The 19,324-nt window shown below is 42.6% G+C and overlaps 1 pseudogene; it reads left to right on the plus strand.

Annotated features, from left to right (window-relative positions):
• The first annotated feature begins 303 nt into the window (after positions 1-303).
• LOC117560980 lies at positions 304-6,105 on the plus strand (annotated as a pseudogene).
• Positions 6,106-19,324: the final 13,219 nt, after the last annotated feature.

Here is a 19,324-nt window from a genome sequence, read left to right on the forward strand (position 1 = left end):
TGTGTGTGTGGAGAATCCTTAACAAGCCTCACCTGTGCTTTGTCGTTAAGTGGAATATAAAGCAGCTGCTGATGTCTCAGTTAATCATCCAGTCCCCTTCATTTTAGACTTGTGGTTTTTGTTGGAAGGGTGTGCTGGACATTGCCAAGCTCTGATACTGACTGTATTCTTTTTGGTGTTACTGCTTACAAACTGCAACATGCTGAGGCTTGGGAACATGTAAGTTACATTTATTGTAGATTTCTTTCTATGTGTGTACTTAATTGTCTCTAAATTATGTGTTTTATGTGTTTCAAGTTTGTTATGATGGCTGCAGCTATCATCTTGTGTCAAGCCAGGCCTAATGTGAAGCTAAATTCGCAGTCAAGTAAGCTTAAATTCTCATTAAGTCATTTTACACAGTATATTAAGTCGGTTTACATTCTCCTCACAAGCCTTTTCTTTTAACAGGCAGTGGGTTAAGGTCTGACTGTGCCGCAAATGTAATGAGACTGTCGTTGGACAAGGCTTTAGCAGTGGGAAACCAGCTTGAGGTGGAGGCTATCAGTAAGTATTAACTGCTAATAATGCAGCTGATTGGTTCATCACTGAGGAAAGGGGTCCCTGACAAAGCTTATTTTCTCCCCTCAGATGGCACCAAGCACATTTTGTTAACACCTAGTATGGCTGCTCAGTGTGGATACAGCATGGAGTCTGACCCGTGGGGTAACACCAGAATCTACACCTCCCTGATGGGCTGCTTTGTGGACAACAAGGTTTGTTTTGAGCTAAAGTGGTTTAACAGCATTCAATGTAATTTTCTACCAAGTTTAGCTGTGCTAATTCTGTCAAGTGACTGAATTAATGGCTCAACAAACACATGGTTGCTCCCATTTTTGTGTTTCCCTGAATTTATTTGTAACCCCTTACCGTTAAAAGACCCAAAGTACATTTCCCTTTTGTTTGGTACATCCCTAAAATATTAGCACTGCTTCCACTCAAACTGTATTCCTCAATGAATCTACTAGGTACTTTCTTGACTTGATTGGTTCATACACAAATATCCATTTAGACTTCAAATGTGTCCCTGAAGGCAAGGATATTACATTTCCAATGACAAAGAAGCTGGAACCAAAGAATATTAGGGAGTTTCACTTAATTTAGTTTTTTTATATTTATAGGATGATGCTACATTTAACGTTGGCTTGAGACTCCAGATGTACGGTGAGAATCCATCAGACGTGGTCAGTCATGATGTGTCTCAGACTTGCATCTACACTCGCTGGGCCTCCAGGGAGCTCCTCTGCGACAGGAACTACATGGAAGTAGGTCATCTTTACATTGATGAGTCCACCATCTTGTGTGTATGGAAACGAATGCTAAAACCACCATTTTCTGTTTTAGGTTTCGCACCACATGGCTAACCTTGATGCTGAAGCTAAGGGTCAGACTCGGGATGGTAAAGACGAGAAGCTCAACGCCAATCTTGAAGTATGTTGAATTAAAACTGTTCAGATACTACAGTTCAATTCCTCCCTACACCAATGAGGATTTAATTATTATTTGTTCTTTCCTGTAGGCCTCTGGTGCATCACAAGGTATCTGGAAGATCACGTTTTACACCCCAGAACCAGTGGCCATGGTGTTGCAAGAGGCTGAACAAGCCGGCTACGCTGCCAAAAACTACCTCTAGTCGCCTGGTTATGCGAAGCCCGTACAATACAGCAGAGACTTATTCAGAGGATGTAAGCAACACACTCTTATACAGTGTTTCTTTCCTTTCCCTCCTTGTCAATTATATTAAACCTCTCCTCTCTTTAGGGTGGCTGGAGTCCCCATGGAAGTTTTCAGGGTGAGCGCCTACTACATGGCACCACAGGGTCTGAATGTAGTGAACTTGGCAGCTGCTTGTCCCAAAGGTGAGTCCTGAGCAACATATTTCCTTCACAGTAAGCTTAATTGTTGCACAGTTAACCTCAACAGCTCAATGTTGTCATTAACAGGTGGTGTCCTCTTCAACCGAGGATATGATCTCTTGGCACGTACCTCGCCGTGTGACTCCTCTGTTGGACGGCAGAATTACAGTCTCAGAAAATGCACATGGGAATCAACGGGCAGAGGCTTGATAGATCTCAGATGGCCGCACGGGGGTACACACTGAGCACCACAGACTTCCACATCGTCGTCGAGATCCCAGTGGGCTCGCCTGATGGGTTACTACAAAGGTTGGGGAAATCTCTAGATTAGAAATGCAAGAGTCACTAGTGCATTTGCATTTTGATTGAAATGTCATGAATTATTGCAGAGCCATGCCCCAGATTACCAGTACCACATCACCTACTTTGTGGAGCCCATGCTTGAGGTACTGTGGAGAGAAGATGACACCCAAGATGATACCAGATACAAGGTTTTGTTCCCCATCATGACCCCTCTGATGCCTCAATCTCCCCAAATCCAGGATGGTAAGTCACATTTTCTAGTAGGTATGAAAAAAAATGACATTTGAACTCGGGCTTGCTCGGATATATCCTAAAGACTGCTAAACCCATTAAATAAAGTCTTCAGTTTTTGCAAAATGGTGTGTTTGGATGGGATTCGAAGCCAAGTACAAAATCTACTTTTGCTTACAAAGGGCACTTTTTTGTTTTTTTTAAATAGCACTCAATTTTTCTCTATCAATGTTGAGGCTGGTTTAGAAGTTGTAAACCTGCCACTTTCTGTTCCTCAGACACTATCCCAGAGACTCGGGTGTTCAGCGTTCTCTTGGGAACCTTCCTCCATGACGTTGAGCTGAGGAACATCACCTTCTCCACCGGGGTCTTCACTGTTGAGGAGAGCAATGCCAAAGGCTTCACAGTCCAGGAACACAGCTTGGTTAATGGCTCCAAGAGCTTCTCTCTTCAAGTGCCCTTTGATGCCGATGTTGTCTTAAAACATGTATGACATTATAGATTCAAAATATCACTTTGTACCAGCATATTTTCAGTGTTGCTGAGCTTTTATTTCATTGTTGCAGAATCCTGAGCGCTTGGTTACATCCTACTTCCTCCCTCTGATCTTTGGGTTGATCGGTCCTGCCTGAAGAAAACTCCTTTTGCTCTCCCGGTCGACCTGCAGGCCTCTCTGCAGGATATTGGTGAGATCATATTGAATTTGCTTTGACAATATCTTCATTGCAAAATTGTTGTTTTCTAAAATTAAATAAAACGTATATAAGAGTAAAAGCTACACAATCAAATGGATAATGCATGTTTTTGCTGCTCTAGTGTTACCCATCATGGCTGGCACCTGTGACCAGAACCAGTTTTACATCAGCGTGAAGTTTGGGAGTCACAGCTCTAATTCAAGGCTATCGTTGGACCTCGAGAGCTGACGGCTGAGATGGCTGAAGACTACAATTTATATGAGAACGGCACACACCTCAGCCTCATTCTGCCATACACTGCCAAGGACGCTGTTTTCGAGGTATGTCAAAACTACAAAATCCCACCATAGATCTTCTGCATTGGCTAACTTTACTTTCTTTTCCACAGCTGCTCACTGCAGAATCAGTCAAATCCAGAATTGACCTGCTTCTGTTGGATCGTGCAAACGACTGGGTGCTTGCTGATCTCTATCTGGCTTGCTATTTCCCCTTAAAAGCAACAGGTAAGATGGAACATGTAAGTATATTTGCTGCTTTAATTGATGGATTTGTGTTGCTTTACACATTGCCTGCTTCTTCCTCCAGAGTGCCACCCCAATGGCACAATGACCGCTGTGGCTGTGAAGGTTGAATCGACTCGTAATCTGAAGCCAAGTCAGCTGACGCTAAAGGACCAGTCCTGCACACCACAGTTCAGCGACGATCGCGTTGCATATTTCTCCTTCAGTGTGGATACCTGTGGAAACCACCAGAACGGTGAGTGTGAATCACATTTAAATATCAAAAGGGTTTTTTGTCAAATGTTAATGCGTTTTGTTGTTAAATAGTTTCTTTGACAACTACATGATGTATGAAAATGAGATCCGCCTCTCTTACAAACAACGCCAAAGGAGCAGCCAACACATCACCAGTTGATCCTGATTACAGGTAAAATATTTGATTCTGTATACTTGGAGATGAACACCTTCAATGTATGCATTTATATTAGGGATGCACGATAAGTATCGGTCCGATATTAGGAATTATGACGTCATCCCGATAAACCCGATACCAGTATTAATAGCCCCGATAATATACAATATATTTTTTGGGTGAAAATAATACTAAGGTGTGGGTGGATTGGGATGAGGGGTGCTTGTTTTTAACTCGGCTCCTCCCGTTTTGCCAGTACTGTGGTTTAGGAAAGAGGGGAGTTCTTCACAAATCCAGCGCGCCCTAACTCATATGCCTGGCTGTGGACGTAAATGGTGTGCGGCTGTGAAGCCAGGACAGTAAACAAACATGTCGTCGGTGGTATGGGCGTTGGAGCTATGTGCAACTCGAGGCATATGCTCGAACCGGAGCTGCCTGGACGCTGCAATCATGTTGCGCACTATCCGTGCGGAGTGTGCTGACTTTTCGTACAATATCCCACTGTCTGGCTTCCTGCATAAAGTCAAGTGCTCGGCGCAGTTGTGGCGAAATGTCGCTCCTCTGTTTTCATTTAAACAGCTCCTTATATCCATTAGCGCAGCTAGCTAGCACCAGATGCTAACAACAACAATGCACGTAAGGTCTCTCTCGCTCGCTCGGGCCACACATACACACCCTCCCGGTCCTCCAGATGGCCAGTCGGTGAGCGTGGAAGTGTGGTCTGCCACAAGCGGGCGGCAGGAGCGGGGCTGTCAGCATCAGCTTGTAGATGGTATTTTAAACTCGATGCACTCTGAAACTACGGGGCGGCCAAGGAAAAAAATACACATGCGTTAAAATAATTAGTGGCGTAAATCTTTTTTATTATCGGTCTTGAGAAGCAGGAAGTTATCGGTATCTGTTTAAAAAAAAAACAATATCGTGCATCCCTAATTTATATATTTTATTTTTTCCCCTAATAGGCAAACCATTTCCTGCTTCTATGTGGTCAATGAGACTCAGACTGTTGCCTTCAGCGCTAAACCAAGAACCTATGAGCCCGCTGCAGAGATCGGCACCGGCCAGCTGATGGTGCAGATGAGGCTTTCCCAAGGCATGGTGGAATTTTACAACATCTTGTTCATGCATACAAAACACAGTTTGCAGGTCTCTCTTGAAAAAGAGATCTATGATCTCAAGGGACCGATCTGATTAAATAAAGGTTTGAAATGAAACTGTAAATGGCCAGGCCTCCTTTCTCTAACGGGACTCTTTGCCTGCAGATCCATCCTACGAGCTCTTCTACCAAGCAGAGGATTATCCAGTGGTGAAATATCTGCAGCAGCCTCTGTATTTTGAGGTGGAGCTGATGCATTCTACCGACCCGCACTTGGAACTCATTGCTGAGAACTGTTGGGCAACCCTTTATGAAGATAGGACATCTCTGCCAAGCTGGGACATCATTGTGGACAGGTAATGTTGTGCAAAACTAACTACTAACTACTCATTTCATTTGTTTAACTGCTGCTTTATTAACTTTCAAATTCCTTCAATAGCTGTGAGAATCGCAATGACAGCTATGCAACAATTTTCCATCCCGTTGTGAGTGACTCCAGAGTTTTAGTCCCGTCCCACATCAAGCGCTTCTCTGTAAAGATGTTCACTTTCACTAAAGATGACAAGGTTCTGAAAGACCAGGTAAGACTTGTAAATCCAAATCTGGAGTCTTTTAGCCACTGCTGCATGTAGCCATGTTTAAAATCATCCTGTCCGTCCACAGATCTATGTCCACTGTGATGCAGTGATTTGTGACACAAGCAGCCAGGCAGATGGTTCCTGCAGAGGCCAGTGTGTGCATCCTCCAGGTCAGAGCTACTCAAGACCTGCAGGTGTAAAAAAGGGTAAGTGACCGAGTCTGAACAAATGTAGTCGATCTGGATGTGCAGTTGGTAATCTTTACTTGGTTTGCAGAGCGAAGAAGCACCGACTCAACACGCCAAAGGCAGATCTCCTCTGGGGCAATTATTCTGGCTAACCTTTGAATATTTTCTACAAGTGTTTACATTTTGTCATTTGCACCTTATGTAATTGTTTCATTGTTTTGTTTGGGACGACCAGGGGAACAGTTTTATCAATGAATGTACTGTACTGCCTTTTATATTGATGGATGACCATAACGACTCGTGTATTTAAAAAAAAAAAAAGAATAAAAAAAAAAAGCCACATTTATTTATATGTCTCTTTTATCAATGTATTGCATCTTCTGTGGTCAATTTTAAGGGACATATTAATAAAAGCAGGTTCTGTGTCAACCAGTACCCTCATAATTTCAAGAAAATGCAGAGAAGCATCAACATATGTAGCAATGATATCCTATATAATAAACACTAAAAATGATAAGTTGATTTAGGCGCTAAATGAAAGACGTTCTGAAGTTATTATTGCCCCGCCTACTTGAGACGCACTAAAACATGATTGGGTTTTTTTTTGCATGTCGTCACTTACGCCTTTAGGGAACACAACAAACCTTAACAGAATTCACAGCCAATGGAGCAAGACAACCCTCAAATACTTGAAAATGCTCACTCTGAGTTTAAAAACTAGAACTTCAAATGTGCAGAACAACTGTATACAAAGTTTATCTCCTACTTACAGTCCAGGTACTCTTTGTTCAATTGTTGGCGATGTCTGTACTAGTGTTGCAGCGTATTCTGCTACCCGTCAAATTCTGTGTCCCGGTTAAAGCTAACGTCCATCGTGTTCTGTCACTTTGTCATTTCATTACATGTATTGTTTTAGAGACGTTCAACGTTGTCATATTTCCACAGGGATTGTAAAGCCAGTCATTTGGCCACTGCTTGCACCGCGGACAGATAAAGTACCTCCGGGTGGATTTAGGTGAAGCGGTGGAGGACTTCTCTTTAGCGATACAGAGTGACAGCAGCTATGAGACACCTTTCTACAACAGAACTCATCCACTATAGACTATGTAAGGGTACAGAGACCCCTTTTAGTCCAAAGTTCACAAGATAGAGTTATCTGTTATTTTCAAGCCTGACAGAGTAGTTTTAGATTAATATAAAACTAACAAATAAACTTTTTTTTTTTTTGTTGCAATAGCTTCCATATGTGACCTTGACCCCAAATTAATGCAGCATTGTACAACATAACTAGACGAGAAGGATACACACCTTTGTATATTTAAATTGCCTTTTCCATTTGATATGGATATTGTCATGACAACTATGCAGTTTTTTTATTGGCTGCAATGTTAATTGGCTTCAATATCATATTTGTTCAGTGTAGGATTAATAGAGGCCTGTACTACGAAGCAGGATTTTCGCTTAGCCGGCTAACTTCAGGGAAAACTCAGGGTTTCCGGTCCTACGATGCTGGTTTTCTTTTTAGCAGGCTAGATCTCCATGGTAACTTATGCTGAGCGGCTAACCTGGGGGGTATACTACGAAGCAGGATTTTCGTTTAGCAAGATCATTCTGGGATTTCCGGTACTACGAAGCTGGTTAACTTTTTAGCGGGCTAGATCTCCATGGAGACTTATCCTGGAACCTAGTCTGTGCTCCAAGCAGGATAGGTTCCAGGATAAGAGATCAACTCAGCGAAAGCACCACGCCTGCTGACCAATCAGAGCTCAGTGTGCGGAGGAAATACAGTTTAAACTGCCGTTGCAGGAAAGACGGCCGGCCAAAATCACCGACTATGTGAACGTGAAAATGAATAGGACATCACCTCCCATCTTCAGAGCAGTCTGACTATAACATACTATTATGTTAAGAATGCTTAATTAAATATTTGCCACAACATAAGTAACCGGATCAAAGTAACATTACGTTGCCTACAGTCCGCGGCACTGTGAGTGCAGACGTTGATGTGTCCCATTATCATTCATATATCACAGCTGTGCAGCGTCATCACAAACGGATGTCGCTTCACGTGACGCTCCGGAGGAAATGACGTCCCATTGCTCTTAAAACTCATTTCCCTGCTTCTCGTGGTTTCCTTGCGTCCCTCCATGCTTCCCTGGTGGGAGGGACTAAACGCAGGGAAACGACGCAAGTGAGGGAAGCAAGGATTTCATTTAATCGACCTGAGAAGCAGCCTCTGTCACTCCTTTTTGGTAAGCTGTGTGTGTATGGGAACTTTCCCTATTCCATTGGCTCTGACGATTAGAAAGAGATGTCAATCAGCAACATCGACCAAGGGGGGCCAGAGATATGGAAAATACACCCAAATGACCCCAGAAGTGGGTTTTATTTGCTAAACCTCTCTAAAAAGGTCAAATGTCACTTGTTTTGCATCAATCTTGATACAGGGTACTTATTATATGTCATACTTTGGATTCCTAAAGCTTTTAGTCTACCTTTTGCTTGCTTATCTTTCTTACAGTGCAGATGCTGTTCTGCTTGCTCTTGCCTCTGCTTACTTTTTATGCTGATTTTCCTATTCTTATTCTCTGAAAACTTTGAGCAGCGGCTCCTGGACATTAACTTATCACTGGGACAGTTCATCTTCGTAAATAGACGGAGGGTTTCAGCCATATTTCAACATTTTTACGACGACGTCAGTCTTACAATAGCGTGGCCTAGCAACAGCTAAAGCCTGGTAGGCTACTGCTATTTAGCTAGTTGGTAGCAAAATGCCTCCGTTCTCTACAGATGACTTCCAGAAACTTATACAGAAGATGGCTGTGTTGGAAATGAAAATGCAACGGTTGGAAGTTAACGTGGAAGTGAATGGACTATGTCGTGGGAATGACACGACTTTACCAGTGTTGCAAAATAATGGAGAAGGGTATGCTAACTCACAGCTAGTTAGCAGCTACAAGGATTCCAAGGAACAGGAGGGCTGTGTACCGGGTAATAAATCTACAAGTGGTAGTCCTCCCTGGAACTCTCTGGGTGCAAAGCCTAAGAGTAAATCATTTCCATGGGATTTGGGAGGACGGATAACAGGCAGAGCCCAGAGCTCCGAAATCTGTGATGCGACCGGCTGGCCTGCATTGTTATCACCCAGGAAGAGCGCCTCTTCAACCCCTATTCATACTAGGAAACAGCAGTGGACAGCTGCTAAAGGGAGAATTACAAACAATCCTCCTAAACCACCAAGTGTGCCAATCCAGAACAGATACGCTCCGCTGACCGAGAACCGGAGATCTGATGACCTGGATAACCTGTCCTCTTCACGCAGCAGGGTAAGGACCAATAGCTACTCTAAAAGTAAAAGGCTAGAGGGAAAGCTAACGACTGGGCCTGAAACTCTGATTGTGGGTGACTGCTGTAAGAGATGTAAAAGGTCTGTGTAATAAGAACAACACCAAAGTACTCTGTTTTCCCAAGGATGTGGTCTCTGACTTGGCTGAGAAGATCCTGCATATTGGGGCTGAACATCGGACTGTGAAGAATGTGGTACTGCACATTGGAACAAATGATGTTGTGAAACAACAGTCAGAAGTGCTGAAAGAAGACTTTAAATGTTTGTTGGAAACTGCCAGCTCTCTAAATGCAGAGGTGTTCATCAGTGGCCCTCTACCGCCAGTCAGAAGAGGAGTGGAGAGATTCAGCAGATTGTTTGCACTGAACACCTGGCTTTCAACGGCCTGTACTGACCATTCTGTTCATTTTATTGACAATTTTAACTTTTTCTGGGATCGCAGACATCTTTTCAAGGCAAATGGAGTTTGCCTGAACAAGTCAGGAGTGAAATTGTTTATCTCTAACATATTCAACTGCCTGCGTCATCAATCTGTTCCCTCTGCCAAGGACAAGCGGCAAGAGGAATCAAAACAGGAGAAAGACACAACACATCACGCAGAAAACCCTGAAGAATTATCACTGCACCTGCCTGAGGAATGTTCTGATTATGGGAGACCTATGAGACAAATGGAGGAGTCTCCACTGCCCGTCACCCCCCCCCCCCCCCCTGTCAACGCCTTTGAGGATACTCCGTTCACCCTTTCACCCCTCGCCCACCCTCCTGGAGATCGATGAACACACAAAGGAGATACAGAGGGTTGGCACCGATTCCTTCCTGGAGTTCAAAGACCAAACGAAGGCGATACGCAGGGCTGGCACCATGTCCTTTACCCCCGCTCCTCAACGACTCCCACCAAAATCACCGCGGAGACGCGCACCATCTCCCCCGTCCTCATCACCGCGCCTACGTCAACCACCTCCCCCCCCTGGCAGCATGTCCTCTACCCCTGCACCATCTCGACCACCTCCCCTCCCTTCGAGGGGGCATCTGCAGTCTCCGAAGCCTGATAAGGATGTGTGTGTACAAAACACAACAAACTCTTACTGATATGTGATGGGTCCAGGCTCAAGGGCGTATGGCACTCTCAACTCTTTCCAGGACATGTCGGGGCCCTGCCTGCCAGTAGCTTTGCCGATATCTGTGTTGATAGGTACTAGATTAAGAGCGGTGAATCATAGAAACAGGAAGCGCTCAAACGTTTGTGAGTGTATCTAATTTAGCAGTGATTCCATGTCAGCCACAGCTTGTTACAAAAAACATGACTGATAGTGTGTTTAACAAACTTAAACTAGCTTTATTAAATGTCAGGTCTTTGGCAGGAAAAACATTTTGAATCAATGATTTTATCACTGAGCACAATCTCGATTTTATGTTTTTAACAGAAACTTGGATTGAACAAAATAACAGTGCAGCTGTTCTTATCGAATCAACCCCTCCCAACTTTAGTTTTATGAGTCAGGAAAAATGCATAAGAAAGGGGGTGGAGTTGCTATTCTGTTCAATGATTCCCTTCAATGCAGGAAGACATCGTATGGAAACTTTGATTATTTTGAATATGTGGCCCTTCGGCTGAATGCCCTCTCGAGCTCTGTTCCTAAATATCTATAGACCACCCAAATACTGTGCAAGCTTTTTTGATGACTTTACTGAACTGCTGTCTATAGTGTGTATTGACTTTGACCGTCTAGTCATTGTTGGTGATTTTAACATCCATGTTGACAACCCCCAGGACAGAGGGGCTAAATAACTATTTTGTGTTCTTGATAGCTATGGACTGACTCAGCATGTGACGGAGCCCACGCACAATAAGGGGCACACTCTGGACTTAATTATCTCAAAGGGTGTGAATATCTCTAAGGTTGTGGTGACTGATGTTGCACTCTCTGACCATTCCTGTGTTTTTTTAGAGCTCTATTTCTGTTCACAAAAATGTTCAAAAAGGGTAACCACAAAGCGATGTTTAACTGAAAATACTAGGGAAATGTTTACTCAGAATTTCTCTTCCACACTTGCCCCTGCTAACATCTCAGTAAATGAGCTAGTAGATCATTTTAATTCAAAAATTAAAATGTTATAGATGCCATTGCTCCAACTAGGTTAAAGGAAGTGTCTGGCAAGAAAATATCTCCATGGAGAAAGGCCATGACCGTGAAAACAGAAAAAAGAGAATGTCGAAAAGCTGAACGCAGGTGGCGAAAAACAAATCTCCAGGTTCACTTTGAAATCTATAAAGAGAGACTTGGCCTTTATAATTTGGAATTGAAAAACGCACGACAATCGTTCTTCTCTGACATCATTACCAAAAACAAAAACAACAACAACGCACGTGCCTTGTTTGCTACCGTCGACAGACTAACTAACCCCCCAGTGTCAGTAGCCTCTGAATTTCTATCCACCAGGGCGTGCAATGATTTTGCCTTTTTCACTGACAACATTCAGAAAATCAGACAAGCAGTCAGTGCCTCTGCATCAGGAACAGCAAATGTGTTGTCCCTATCTCCACTTAACATCAATTCAGACATCATGACACAATTCCATCAGATTAATGATAAAAACCTAGAGGACATTATTCAACTTCTGAAATCCTCCTCTTGCTGCCTTGATATTATTCCAACAGGATTTTTCAAATATGTTTTGCCTTGCATGGCCTCAGATCTACTTCATATAGTAAACAAATCTCTTCACTCAGGTATTTTTCCACAGGCCCTGAAAACTGCAGTCATTAAACCGCTCTTAAAAAAAATAATCTAGATGCTTCAGTAATGAACAATTACAGGCCCATATCAAACCTGCCATTTCTAGGTAAAATCATTGAAAAGTTGTTTTTCAACAGTTGAGTAATTTCTTGCATTTAAATAACTGTTTTGATGTGTTCCAGTCAGGCTTTCGTCCAAACCACAGCACTGAGACTGCTCTTGTAAAGGTCTTTAATGACATCCACTTAAACACAGACAGTGACAGAACTTCAGTGTTAGTATTATTAGATCTCAGTGCTGCGTTTGACACTGTTGACCACAGCATATTACTAGACCGACTGGAAAACTGGGTGGGACTTTCGGAAACAGTTCTAAATTGGTTTGAATCCTACTTAAAGGACAGAAACAACTTTGTTTCTATAGGTAAATACACATCTGAGTTGACAAATATGACATGTGGGGTTCCTCAAGGCTCCATCTTGGGGCCTCTTCTCTTTAACATCTACATGCTACCACTGGCTCAGATAATGAAGAACAACAAAATAAGTTACCATAGCTATGCAGATGACACACAAATTTACGTAACAATTTCACCAGGAGACTATGCTCCAATTCAAACACTGAGTAAGTGCATTGAACAAATCAATGACTGGATGTGTCAGAACTTTCTCCAATTAAACAAAGATAAAACTGAGGTAATGGTTTTTGGAGCCAAGTCAGAACGTATAAAAGTTAGCACTGAGCTTCAGTGTGCAATGTTCAAAACAACAGATAAAGCCAGAAATCTAGGTGTAGTCATGGACTCTGACCTGAGTTTCAACAGTCACATTAAAACAGTTACTAAATCAGCCTACTATCACCTAAAGAATATCTAGGATTAAAAGACTAATGTCACAGCAGGATTTGTAAAAACTTGTCCATGCTTTTATCTTCAGTAGACTCGACTACTGCAATGGTGTCTTCACAGGTCTCACTAAAAAATCTATTAGGAAGCTGCAGCTAATTCAGAACGCTGCTGCTCGAGTCCTCACTAACACTAAGAAAGTGGATCACATCACTCCATTCTGAAGTCTTTACACTGGCTTCCTGTGTGTCAAAGAATATATTTCAAAATACTGCTGCTGGTTTATAAAGCACTGAATGGTTTAGGCCCAAAATACATTTCTGACCTCCTGCTAAATTATGAACCATCCAGATCTCTCAGGTCTTCAGGGACTGGTCAGCTTTCTGTCCCCAGAGTCAGAACTAAACATGGTAAAGCAGCATTCAGTTATTATGCTCCAAATATCTGGAACAAACTCCCAGAAACCTGCAGGTCCGCTACAACTCTGACTACTTTTAAATCCAGGCTGAAGACTTTTCTTTTTGTCGCTGCTTTTAATTGAACTATTCATATCTTAGACTGCACTGTAACTTTTATCCATGTACTTTTTTTTCTTTTAATGTTTAATTGACTGCACTGTAACTTTTATCCATGTATTTTTTCTTTTAATGTTTATTTTATTAGCTTTTCTTTTTAATGACTGATTTTAAATGCCATTTTCTTAATCTCTTTCATTTTTTTGTAAAGCACTTTGAATTGCCTTGTGTTGAAAAGTGCTATATAAATAAACTTGCCTTGCCTTGCCTACCTTACCATCATCCAAGGGTAGTTTTCACTATAAGTAAAACAAATTTTTTGGACGGACACTATAATTTACAGTTTTTTTTACGTTCAATCTGAATTTTCTTTAAAATAAAAAACATCTGTATTGATTCTGACTGTCCTACATCCAACTCACAGGTTTATCATTACTTTGAGAAAAAAGATTATTAATTTAACCCTTTTAGAAGGGAAGATATGGTCATTTGTTCTGGGAATGTCATTTTCGAGCCTGAGACCTGAAAAACCGGCTCAGTGCTTAACAGGGAAAGCAAGAACATAGGAAGTATTAGCTCACATGCAAAAACATTAGTAAGAATTGCCTTTTTTGGAAGATTAAATTGGTTAAATTAAAGTTGTTTTAATGACGATCTCAAATTGAAAGGATTCAGCAAACAGTATTTTTAAGGCAGGATATAAATAAAGGCAGATAAGATTTTAAATACTTATTAAAGGAACATAAACCCTCTTCTCTAGTGGCCTAATAATGAACAAAACTAAATTCAAAACAGTCCCCCCCTGCACCTCATGTTTCCCCCCTTTTTATAACCATTAATTCCCATGTTTCTGTTGAAGCTGCTGAAGTTTATCGCTTCCCGGTGTTTGGGAGAAGCTTTTGTGAGCTGCTGGTGGAGGAGCTGGAGCACTTTGAGCAGTCCTCCGCCCCCAAAGGAAGACCCAACACCATGAACCACTACGGGGTAATTCAACCTCCAAAACCTATTTATTCACTCTACATTCACATTTAATACTTATGGTGCCATGACATTTTGAGCTCACCTATAGTCCCTCAGTCAGGAAATATGTGAAGCTCGATTAAATATTAGAGGTTTTGTGCGGGGACTTTAATATAAATATAGGGGTCATGACTGGGACACTAGTGAATAGGGTAAAATATGTAACTAATAGATATCACTATGAAACTTACTCACTTCATTACTGACATTAAGACAATTCATTTTTGTATTACAACTTTTATGAAATATTATGTTTAAATGTGCAAATTAGGCATTTTATTATCAAATATTTATTGAGTATTCCAGAACAGAATTGTGAACATTTGGTAAATCCAGGTTAAAAATTATTGTTTTGTTTGCATACTCAAATCAAGGTTTTACAAGTTTTCTGACGTTTCATGTCTAAATATGCAAATGAAGCTTCATGTGATCCTAACTGTTGGTGAATTCAGGAGAAATCTACAGACCCAAACAAAGGTAGTAAAATAAACTCCTGCGTTTTAGCTGCTTTCTTACCAAATGAAGAACTCTCATTGGTTCAGAACCTTTTTCCTTAAGTGAGTCCCTTTTCTTTTCTGACTTTTTTTATGGGTATTTCACTTTAAAATATTATTAAATACATAACAATAACAGTTCAGAACAACTAATAAACTTCACTATGAATCCAGAACAATACAAATGCAGGAGTATGGATAAAGCGAGATGTTTGCATGCATTTTGAGCAGATTTGGGCAGAATCCAGCAGAGTGGATCGTGCTGTTCATCCTATGTAATGTATATGTAAAGAAAAAAGACTACATATTTTAAGATAAAAGCTGTGAAACAATCTCAATAATTGACAGCACAAATGTAAGGTGTTTGTATTTGGAATAAAAGGATATATGTTGAAATAGGAAGTTTTAATATCTTAAGAGAAGAGTTTGAATATTAAAAGATACAAAAGATACTCTTTTGGCTCCTTCCTGTCTTTCTACTGGTTATTTCTTGGCTTTGTACTGGCTATCTTCTAGCTCTATTCATGTTTTTTTTAAACTCTATCCCTGATAAGGCTCTATACGGACTATCTTCTGGTTCTTTTCTGGATCCATCATTATCTCTTGTCTCTGTCCAGTGAATTACACTTTTTTTACTGGAGCAGGTAAAGCATACAAGAGATACTTTCAGCATTATTGGAGCACGAAGTGGAAGCTTGGATGAAACACAGCGGAGTTCTAAACAATGAACACCGGCAACTTAGAAGAAATAAAGTTGGGTTTCATGCGTTCTAATATTGCAATGCAAACCCATGTTGTAATGACAGTAATTAATAATAATGTAGTCGTTGAATGCTCATTTCAGTAGATTGAATCAAACATAAACATATTGGACATGGCCTCAAGACGGTGACCTCTTCACATTCTGTTGAAATAGTCAACTAGCCATACCTTACACATTGCTGTTTTGAATCATTAATATGTGGATGACAGTTGAACTGGATAATGTAACATTTATACCATCTGCTGGAAAGAAGAGGTATCGCTCTGTTGGCGTCGTTTGGACAACAAAAACAGAGTGAAGCTCTCATCATAAACAATCTTTGAGTACAGACACCGTCCTGCAAGAGCACACGACCCAACAGCACATTTTTGGTCTAGCATCACTTTACAAAACGTTTGCATTAAGACACTAAGTCTAGCTGGTCCATTGTAAAGGTCAGTCCACCTTAAATGAGCAGTGGGTGATCAGCAGGTGAAAGACAGGACACAGGAACTTGGTCCTGAGGAGATGTAACGATTATTAAACAAGAAATAGTCGAGTCAAGGGGTCAAATAAATTAACATTTGTGATTATTAGCAAATCAGAATCAGAAACAGGTTTATTGCCAGGTAGGTTCGCACATACTAGGAATTTGACTTGATGTCGTGGTGCATACATAAAATATAAAAAACAAGAAATCTAATATAAAACAAAAAAATATTTTACACCATAATAGAATATAGTTAAATAGCAATACAAATAAAAATAAAGCAGTAATTTACATGGAAATAGAATGCTATGAATTAATTTAGAATATAAACTATGAAATGTGAAATAAGAATATGTGCAGTAAGGAGTATGAACATTGTGGCATTAATGTAATATAGTCTGTAAAGTGTCGGCCTTGTTTAAGAGGCCGGTAGCGGAGGAAAGAAACTGTTCAGGTGGCGAGAGGTATGGGTCCTGATGGGGCGCAGCCTCCTGCCAGAGGGGAGGGGGGTGAACAGTTTGTGTCCAGGGTGGGAGGGGTCGGCCACTATCTTCCCTGCCCGCCTCAGGTTCTGGAGGCGTGCAATCGTGGAGGGATGGCAGATTACAGCCAATCACCTTCTCTGCAGAGTGGATGACCCGCTGCAGCCTGCCCTTATCCTTGGCTGTGGCGTACCAGATGGTGATGGAGGAGGTGAGGATGGACTTTTTGGCAGTTGAATTTCTTCAGCTGCCTCAGGAAGAACATCGTCTGCTGTGCTTTTTTGATGAGGGAGCAGATGTTCTGCTTCCATTTGAGGTCCTGGGCGATGATGGTGCCCAGGAAGCGGAAAGACTTCACAGCAGTGAATGGGGAGTCGTCAGCACAGAGTGATGGGGGTGGGTGGGGCTGCGTTCTTCCTGAAGTCCACGACCATCTCCACTGTTTTTAGGGCGTTGAGCTCCAGGTGGTTTTCCCCACACCAGGTCACCAGATGGTCCATCTCCCACCTGTAGGCAGACTCGTCCCCACCAGAGATGAGTCCAATGAAGGTGGTGTCATCTGCGAACTTCAGGAGCTTGACAGACTGGTGACTGGAGGTGCAGCTGTTGATATACAGGGAGAAGAGCAGAGGTGAAAGAATGCAGCCTTGAGGGGAACCGGTGCTGATGGTCCGGGGGTCAGAGACGTGTTTCCCCAGCCTCACGTGCTGCTTCCTGTCAGACAGGAAGTCTGTGATGATGATGGTGTTGAAGGCGGAGCTGAAGTTCACAAACAGGATCCTGGCGTGGTAGGAGGAGGAAGTGAAGGGCCATGTTGACAGCGTCGTCCACAGACCTGTTGGCTCTCTAGGCGAACTGCAGGGGGTCCAGAAGTGGGTCTGTGATGGATTTCAGGTGGGACAGGACAAGGCGCTCAAAGGACTTCATAACCACAGAGGTCAGGGCGACAGGTCTGTAGTCATTTAGTCCTGTGATCCTTGTTTTCTTGGGAAACGGGATGATGCTGGAGGTTTTGAATCATGCTGGGACGTGGCATGTCTCCAGTGAGGTGTTAAAGATGTCAGTAAACACAGGAGACAGCTGATCAGCACAGAGCTTCAGGGTGGAGGGGGAGACATTGTCAGGGCCAGCCGCTTTTCTGGTATTGAGTTTTCTGAATAGTCTGTTCACATCCCTTTCATCAATTGAGAGAGTCTGATGTGTCGGGGGAGGTCAGCGGTGAGGGGGAGTGAGATACTGAAGGGGAGGGGGATGTGGAGGTGTGAGACTGAAGCTGTTGCAAGGTGTCATGGGGGATGGTGTCAGGACTGAACTCTTTGTCTTAAAATTTGCAGTAGAACTGATTCAGATCATTTGCAAGGCGTCGGTCGTTCATGGAGAGTGAGGCCCCGGCCACACGAGGACGATAACGGTAAAACGCAAACGCAAGCGCAATCGCAAAAAAGGCTTCCGTCCACACGCAATAGACACCAGAAAGTTTCTGTCCACACGAGACAGCTCCGTTTAGCTCCAACCGCTGGAGAAGCTGCAGTACACATGCCGAGCCTGTACGTGGCGCTGTAACTTCCTCCACAAAAGCAGCGAAGAAGCATGGTTGTCATGGTTGCCCTTCTGTTTATTCTCCGCGGTGGGGGCCGAGGGAACCGGGCAGAGTTTTTCGCCAGTCAACGTGTATTAAAGTTTAAATCTTCAGGACAAAATTATAAAAGTGCCGGTCAAAGGTCTTCTTTGTTATTTATTGAGCTTTAAATCAAATGAATAACGAATCTATATAATATAATAATAAAATACACGGAGCCTCTCTATTTCCTCCCTCTCTTCTGACAGTGTCAGTGTCTGTCTCATGCAGCAGCTGATCCAGTAATGAGTGACCCGGCCGACAGTAAAAATAAACATATTTATAACTAGTTTAGGTAGTTTGAGAGGTAATTAAAATAGCTAAGGGTGATGATCTGACTTGAAGTGTGTGTTTTGCTCCGTTCACCGCTGCATCACAGCGGGAGGAGCTGCAGGTGAGCAGAGCTGCGTGTCTCCGTCCTGTCAGATTAGACTTCACTCGCGTTTAGGTCCATATCGAGAGAAAGATAAATAATCTGAATTCAGTGTGCAGTTTACTTTGACGCGGGGGTGAGCAGCACAGGTGGGGAGAGGCGGGGCTATTGCCTCATCATTATCAGAAAATGATTGTATAGGGCGTACACACGGAGCCGTTGGACCCCCAGAGCGTTGCGTATGAGGTTCTATCCATCCGGCAAATTTTAAGAGACATTTAGCGGGGATTATCCATCCCCCACTGAGCGTGATACCTCTGGGTTCTGCTCAGTATTAATCCAGATCCAGATCCACCATGGGACCCGTTATCGTTACCGTAGTCGTTTAGTGCCATATTCTGTCGTCCTAGTGTGGCCGAATGGTCTATATGACACAAAACGGTAACGGAAACGACCGTTATCGTCCTTGTGTGGCCGGGGCCTGAGGCTTTTGGCTTGTAGTTTGTGATCTGCCAAACAGAAGCAGAGTCGTTTGCTGAGAGCTGATGTTGGAGTTTCTCAGAGTATTGTCGTTTAGCATCTCTCACGCCTTGCCAAAGACGCACTTCGACTCTCTAAAACGTGCCTTATTCACCCAACTGCAAATCAGTTGCAGGTGGGTGAAATCAGGCTTAGGGAGTATCGTATCACATGTAACGGCATTAGGTCATCGGGATACAAAATAGGCAAATGTATTCCCTTACAGTTACAGAAGCAACTGACGA

The sequence above is a fragment of the Gymnodraco acuticeps genome, unplaced genomic scaffold (assembly GCF_902827175.1).
Source record: "Gymnodraco acuticeps unplaced genomic scaffold, fGymAcu1.1, whole genome shotgun sequence".
Classification (NCBI taxonomy): Eukaryota; Metazoa; Chordata; class Actinopteri; order Perciformes; family Bathydraconidae; genus Gymnodraco; species Gymnodraco acuticeps.